Source organism: Primulina tabacum, unplaced genomic scaffold (assembly GCF_025594145.1).
Source record: "Primulina tabacum isolate GXHZ01 unplaced genomic scaffold, ASM2559414v2 Contig369, whole genome shotgun sequence".
Lineage (NCBI taxonomy): Eukaryota > Viridiplantae > Streptophyta > Magnoliopsida > Lamiales > Gesneriaceae > Primulina > Primulina tabacum.
Genome location: NW_027459733.1, coordinates 147,679 through 156,458, shown reverse-complemented (window position 1 = coordinate 156,458; position 8,780 = coordinate 147,679). Strand labels below are relative to the sequence as shown.

At 28.7% G+C, this 8,780-nt stretch overlaps 1 pseudogene; it reads right to left on the bottom strand.

Moving 5' to 3' along the window:
• Window positions 1-626: 626 nt before the first annotated feature.
• On the bottom strand, window positions 627-2,934 carry LOC142534114 (transcription factor FER-LIKE IRON DEFICIENCY-INDUCED TRANSCRIPTION FACTOR-like; annotated as a pseudogene).
• Window positions 2,935-8,780: the final 5,846 nt, after the last annotated feature.

Below are 8,780 nucleotides of genomic sequence, written 5' to 3'. Positions count from 1 at the left end.
ACTAATATCAAAACTTAATAACATGGATCATGTTCAACCCCTTCAACTTTTATGGTTTAAACTTTTTGAACCGCAATTTTCTTTCATTCAACTAAAATTTCTTGGTATATTATCCCATTTTAATTTTCAAACACATTGAAGTTAACCAAAAACTGAAATTTACCCCCAAGAAATGTTATTTTCTCAATGGAAAAAAAATGTTCTAGTTTCTTCATGATATAATTTACAACGCCGTTAATATTTCAACACAAAATTTGAGTAGTATCAACTATATAGCGGAATAATCAGTTGGTTAATTCAAACTTGAATTCGAAATCGGATTTTATTCAATATAATTTCTTTTGATCTCGAGCTTCATCAAACATGCCTGAACGACTTTTGTCTATATGGTGTTGGGCTACCAAAACATGCATGAATTGAAGTGCTAGCCTCATGCCAAGTACAAGCAAAACAATGTTTTATTTACCTGCTTAGTGTGGTTTGCTGGCTATTAGCCCGTGTGTTTAACAATTGGTGGCTATGGGTGGTTCTATCATAATTAAAAGAACAAGGTTAAGTTAATTTTTGTTCCTTTTCTTGAAATCGCAACTACTTTTCATTCATCATCTTTAATTTGCCAAGTGAAAAAGTTTTGACAGTACAAGCTATCAAAGAAAATCCTTTATAAAGCTTACGAAATCTTTTTTCACAAAGCAACTTGGAGTAGAAACGACAATAATATCCTTATCCCACTCCCACGTTAAGTTCAGATTCCGGCTTCCTATTTTAATTAGTGCTCAATTACATACTGAGCACCCCTTTTTGTTTAGGTTCTCCTTTCAAGTAAAAAGGATGCGATTTGGGGTAAACCAATTAATATTGCATGATCAAAGACTGTCATATCCCATCGGTACGCGAAGAGATTCAGAAGTAGGCAGAGTCGAAGGCGGATGTTTCGAAATCGAACCCTTGCTCAAGAAAGGTGCCAGCAATCCACAGCTTCAAATCTGACAAGTTCATTCCCAATTCACGTTCTTTAATCTGTTTTTTCCATCCAACATTGAAGTTCCAGATTTAGTTTATCATCGTTTCAACATAACCTCAAAAAGATTATAATTACGACAATGAAAGAACGAACGATTTCGAAAAAATGATATATTCTTACATGACAAGTGAATGTCAGCACATAATTATCATCAAAAGCAGCCAAATTAGAGCTTTGTACATGAAAGCTTGGCAGTGAATCAAGAGCCCTATAAAGGAGCGCCGCAACACCTTTGTCTTTGTTGGACACTACTTTCACGTAAACCCTTTTTCCTCTACTTGAAACACATTTAACTGCAAATTTATTTAGCAACTCTTAACTTTAAAATTATGTTATTCAGTCATTTTATTGGTATAGATAGATGTAGCATCAAATATATATATAATATTACCTTTGATATTCTCTTCACCACGGGATAGAAATTTGCTGCATCCATTTTCTTGGAATCTTGAATGGTTTTCACTTGGTATTTGTTATCTTGTTTCGTGAAAGAAGACTCGAGATCAGCAATATCAGATTTAAGCCTTTTAAGTTGCATTTGCAAGTCTTGTAAATATAACACTGCGTCGCCAACTATTGAAGCCTTGTCCATCTGAATCCACAAATGGTAAAATCATATATATTCATTACTAAATCATCATTATTGCAATCTCAAGCAAGAAGCCCATACAAACTAAGCTCTAATATATATTCAATTGAAAAATAGACTTAACATTTTATTAAAAAAATTATTCAAATAACATTACATCTATACAAAAAAAATTAATTTATTAAAATGAGAAAATGATTTTTTTTTTGTCCATTAACTTGTCCAATTTTGGATTTTAATCAATTGAATTTTTAAAATTTGATTTTGGTACACTAGCAAACTTTTAATTTTCGACTGTTTTGATTCAATTGCTTACATGAAATATGACAAGTTAGCAATTTTCGATGTCATGTAAGCATTTCTCTATCTCATAACTAAAAATTAAAAGTTAGTTAATCAAAATCCAAAATTGAACAAGTTAATGGACCCAAAAAAAATTTCCCTATTAAAATTATTTCTTATTTTAAAAAAGTAATGTAACTAAATGCATGCATCACAAAGCAAGGGTTATTACTTAATTGCTATTGAATTACATATATATGAGTGTTGTTTATGTGCATAATTAGGCAAGTATATGCCCCCACTTGGGACAATCTTGACAAGTAATATGAAAAAATCTGGACTAATTCATGTTGGTTGACATTTACATTAAATATGTAGATAGATTTTGTGTAAATTAAATATCTTATAGTTTCATAATTAAGAGAAATTATGGAAAGTAACTTTGCAATGCCTCGAAAAATAAGTGAATTATAGGTTAAAAAAAAAACTTGAAATATTAATCATATTCGAACCTTGGTAATGTTAGGGACCAAAGATCGCAACGCATAGAGCTTCTCCTTCATCCGGCCTCTCCTTTTCCGCTCCGAAATCAGAGTTCTTGACCGATCAGCTTTGTTACCTTTCTTCTTCCCAGCCGCCGCACCGGTGGCCGTGGTGCCCGACGATTCCTCCTCATCCATTATTTCCTCCGCCTCAGCTTCAGCCTCCTCAGAAAATTTATTCAACGCATTATTATTGTTACTATTACTATTACTATCAATATGATTCATTGGAATATCGAAATCAAACAACTCTAACGGCGGTGCCGATGAAAAAAATCTGGTCCTCAGCCAAACCAGCGCAGCCAGTATTGTGCTGATCACCGCCGTAGCCCAGAACGTTAGAGTTTATCGCAGAATCTGCGACATTTTCACCGCGGATGAGGTCAATAAACTGATCGAAAATGGCTTCATCCATGAAATCTATTAACCCAAAATCATTATGTTCTTGAAACGGGAATGTTTCCGATCCATAATGATTTCTATCCATCTTCTAAGTAATGAGGAAAACTATTATGTTGTTTGCTGGTAGTTATGGAGTATATCTGTATATTTATAGAAGGATAGTGTGAAAAGAATCGAGAAAAGGTATATTGGATGTATTTATTAAATTAAATTAATATTTTTAAGTTGAATTTAAATTATAATCTTTGAGTTGACAAAGATGTTTCCATAGTACACAACTTGTTTATTAATGTTTAATGACATTAATGGTATGTTAGACTTAAGTTTCTAGAGTTTATTCTAGTGTTAGATTCTCCAGATGTAGTCATGTGGTACAGAAAAAAACTAAATTTAATCACAAAAAAACAAAACTATATATATATATATATATATAGTATGGTTATATGTATGTGTGTGTATATTAGGGATATAAACGAACCGAACACGTTCACGAACTTTTCGAGCCGGTTCGAATAATATTTGGTTCGAATTCGAAATTATCGAATTCGAGCCGAACTCGAACATGTTCGAATATTTTTCGAATCGAATTCGAGCTAAAATTATATTGTTCGATTGTTCGCGAACTGTTCACGAACTTTAGCATTATATTTAAAAAATAAATAAAATATTATTAAGTATATATATATATATAATGTTCGAATATATATATAATATTATTATAATATTATTAAGTATATGTATATATAATATATAATATATATAATATTATTCGAGTTCGAATCGAATTCGAACTCGAGCCTCAGTTCGAATCGAGTTCGAATCGAAAATAATAAAAGTTCGAGTTTCGAATCGAGCTTCGAATATATTTATTCGAATTCGAGCTCGAGCTCGAATACTGAAAATTTCATAAAATTCGATTCGATTCGATTCGTTTACAGCCCTAGTGTATATACATACATATAACCATACCAGTCTATTGTTATTTCTTAAGCTTTTAAATAAGAACTCAGTTTGAGTAGAAATAAGAAAAAAAAAAAAAAAGAACTCAGTTTGAGTAGAAATTATCTCAATTCCGTGTTGCATAAATAAGTTTCGGAATTGATTTTTTCTCATTTTAATATGAAAAGAGGTTAACTACGTAAACTATCTTTGTGAAATCTCGAGAGTACTGAAGAACTCCATGAAAAAAATTGATAAATTAACTCCACATATTTTCAAATCTTGAAAAACGTACCCCTAACAACACATACAGAAATGTGTTCAAGATTTGAAAACATTTTTTTCATGAGGGGTTTTTAGAAATATTGATATTTTACAAGGGTAACACAAGCAATTAACCCATAAAAATACGAAATATTTATAATACTTCTATTATTTATTTCAAATTAATTATAGGGTTCAAAGCTACATATGCTATAATTTTGAACGGGTTATATTATCTTATATTTGTTGAGTATAATAATTCAAACGTCACTTTTGATTTGTACCATTTAAAATATTTGAATTGTATAATTAACACTAACTATAACTTTTAGTAAAACAACAAGCTTTTAGTTCTACAATATCTTATTCTTTTTTAATTGATTTTGAAGTAGATTCATAAATTATGAATCTGTCAATTAATTAATATGTCAATTAACAAAACTTATAGTTCATATATTGATTGAATTAATAGTAAAATTCATTTCTAAGATCATAAATTTTGCATTTGTCCATTAATTAAGATCTATTTCTATTAAGAATATGTCAAAGTCTATACTAGTAAGATCTAACGCTTGCCGTTATGCTACAAGTTATAGCTATTAGTCAATACACAATTTTATTTCCTTTATACTTGTGGCAATGCAGAGCCTCATACTAAATGACAGATGGACATGAAGGGTTGCACTTACTTGAGTGCCGATGAGTCGGGCTGGGTCCATAAATCCGAGGAGGATGTGTTTATCTTCTGGTGTTGTCTCATGTTCCTTAGAGATCAATCTTATTATTTTCCTACCGCCGGTCCGGACACAAATAGAGACAAAATTAATAGTAAGATCTGTCGTTGCTCTTTTAGGTTCCACTTAGTCAATCAGATCAAACGGCACAATGTAAAAATCTTGACGCACGAGATATTTTCATGATGTCACTTATCTTAGTATTAATTTTACTATACATGTTTAACCCAACACATACTATTTGGATATTATTAACGAATGGAGAAATTGCAAATATTATTATGTACTTGGTATGTTTTTGTTTTGAAGGCATCAAATTTTGTTTTAGTGAAAAAATTTGATCTTTTCTTTTCGGAATATTGACATTATGAAAACACGTGTGTTGGTAATATCTAATATCACGTCAGTAGTTAATATCCACATTAGTAATGTTCGTACCACATAAGTAATATATATATATATATATATATATAAGCAGAGTTTTTGCCAAAATATTAATTTTTCGCCAAAATATCATTTCTAAAAAGGAAAGATTTACATGAATATGACACATGTGTACTGCAATAAATAATCACTTCAATTATTGTTTGCATTGATTACATCAATTCATTTTAATTCAATTTCGAATTCAATTAATTTTTATATTAGTTCAAATGTAATTTATGTATTATATGTTTTTTATTTTTTTTACTCAAATTAAAACTAAACTCTATTAAAAACATAAACTATATTAAAAATTTGCATTGATTATATCAATCAATTTAATTAAAAACTTTATAATTAAATTAAAATACAAATGACTGAAATGTTCAGTATCACTCAAGAGATAAATCCTTCAAAAATAAATTTTTCTATTTTAAGTAATTTCATGTCCAAATTACTTGCTAAAAAAGAAATACAATATTTTATTAGTTTATTTAATTTTTCTAAAAAAAATTGGTTGAGTATAAAAGTTATCATTACAACAAGGTTTTCCAATGAACATTAATTTACCATTTAATAATCATAAATTTTTTTTATCCCAAATACATATTATTTCGAAATTACCTTAATTTAAAAGAATTAATGCGTTGTAGTTTTCTTCCAAAACTATATGTATATTGTATATCTTGAATTGTATTCTTAAAAATTCAAATAAGAGAGAACAAAAAATTAAAAGAGATATATTCAAAAAAGTTTCAAATGGACGTTAAATTACACTCAATAAACTTGTATATTACCCTCAATAATCAGAAATGTTTGACACTCAATACATGCAATTAAGATTTCCATAATTTGAAAGAGTTGCGGTTAATGTATGGTATAATTTTATCAAAAGCATAAAATGTATAATTTTTGTCCCTGGAGATGTCTTATTTGAATTTTTGTCGGAATACATAATAAATGTGAATTAAATAACTTTTCTGATTTATGCATAATTTACTTATGATCACATGTTTCATTTTTCTTTTAGAATAATAGGCTGTTGTATATATTATGAAGAGATTTTGTAAATAAAATCACAATCCATTTGGATAGAGATATTGATGAAACAATTATTGTTATCATTCAAATGTGTCGAACACGTGTCATGTCACAAAATTATTTGTGAATGTGGATTTAGACGAAATTACTGAATTTTTAAAAAATTATTTCTCATTAATTTTATTGAATGTGATTTAAAAATATTTTTTATCACATGTTAAAAAATAATAATATATAACTTCTTGAAAATTAAAGAATTAAATATGTATTAAGGTTGGTGGCCGACATCAATACACTAAACACGATAAGCATCATGTCATTGTCTTATGCTAACACAATCTAAAATTTTGATATATGATAGTGATTATTAGCCAAAAATTTAATCGACATAATTTGTATTTTAAGAAATTTTTTTTTAAAATAAGCGAAAAAATAGTTTTTATTTTTATTTTTTTAATTATATTATTTTTTTCAATTTAAATATCTATTCATTTTTCACTAATTTTTAATAATATCATCCCGTACATCGTACGGGTTAAATACTAGTAATCATTAATACATTAGCACTTCGGGTAAAATAATGAAAAGTAAAACAAAAAATAATTTATTTTGTCAAGTCACAGTTTGATTACTTACAACTGCAATTATTAAAACTAGAAGTGGAGAAAAATACCGAATTTTTGGTATATCGAGGTTACTGTACCGTAAAATATCGAATTTATCAAAAAATTTGGTATATCGAAATTTTTGGTACGGTAAATATTCGGTACGATAACGGTATGAAATTCGAAAGTTTTTATATATATTGAAATACCAAAATAATATATATAATAAAAATATATAAAATATTTTTAAATAATAAAGTTAAATTTTTAAGAAATCTAAGATCTTTTTTTTTTTGTATAAAACGATAAATATCGATATCGTACCAAAATAAAGAATTTAACTTCTGTTTGGACTTATTATGTTGGAATAGTCCAAATCAAAGTTGAGTGAAGCAACTCGACTCACATTTAAGAATTTAAACTGTTGAAAAATCTTATCTTTGTCGCCTAACCTTACAGCTAGTTAGAGGACTGGATGCTAGGCCTTGACTTGTTAAAAAGCTGACAGGCTTCAGAAATCACAGGACCTCAGAAATTGTTGCAAAGATAGCACATGTTGCGGTTGAAGTTTATTGATGTTCATTGATGTCTTGGATCTCCAGACACATGTTGCGGTTGATGCTTATTCTCTTGATAGATTTGTTTTATATATATATTTCCTGGTCTCTTTGACTGTCTTGATGGATTTGTTTAATATTGGTGATCACTGGCCTTAGAATTACAAGAGAATAAATTTTTTATATATATATTTTCGGTATGGCGGTATTTTACCAATACCGTATCGAAACTTGAGCATACCGACTTTTCGGTATACCAAAAATTCGGTACAGTAACGATATTATTTTTCTCATACCGATATTTTCGGTACGATATACAGTATCCGAAATTTCGATACAATATATCATACCGACCACGTCTAATTAAAACGATTAACTTATAAGAGAAGGTCTCTTGTGAGAAGGTCTCACGAATTTTTATCCGTGAGACGGGTCAACCCTATAGATATTCACAATAAAAAATAATACTTTTAGTATAAAAAATAATATTTTTTCATGGATAACCCAAATAAGATATATGTCTCATAAAATACGATACGTAAGACTGTCGCACACAAATTTTTGTTAACTTATAAAACATATTTCAAAATTTTCCGGAATATGTTGGCATTTTGTTTTTTCGTGTTGTGTAAGTTAAAATAAAAAACTTGCTGGGTTTTGTAAGATCTTTAATTATTTTTAAAAATATATGAAACATGTTGTTTAGTTGACTTTGTAGCATCCCAACAAAGTCAAAGTTCTGATGTCTACATTTTTTTTCCTAGGCCTCTCCTGTACGCTGTATCCACTCCTGGCATCTTACTATAATATGAAATTTAAAAATTATAAATTACTTGATATTACTATACTACATTTTGATAGTGGTCCAAGACTGTGAAAATAGTAAAACATGATATAAAATTATGAATAATTAATCTTACGAAGATAGATATATATATATCTATATATATATATGTGTGTGTGAGATGATCTCAAATAGTTATATCCGTATGGTATGTCGACCCGATCAATATATAAAGTGAAAAGAATATTTTTGACATAAAAAATAATAGGAAAGGTCGGAGATTCGTCTCACAAAATTGATTTGTGAGAATGTCTCAGCATCACTAAGGTAACGTCTACCTATTGGATGTTTCAATAGGTGGACTCCATCTCAACTGTGCTCATTTAGGTGCCCACAGTGGGTGCCTTGGAAATTGTATATTATTGTTCATGTGCACGTATTGTATGTTTGTATAATTATTTTGTTTAATAATATGATTCGTGATTACTTTTATATTTAATTATTGTTTGTATGACAATGATGTAACTATATTAAATATATAACTTGTCAGAGATAATGTGTGAATTTTTTAATTTCTAAAATGTTGATATTAAT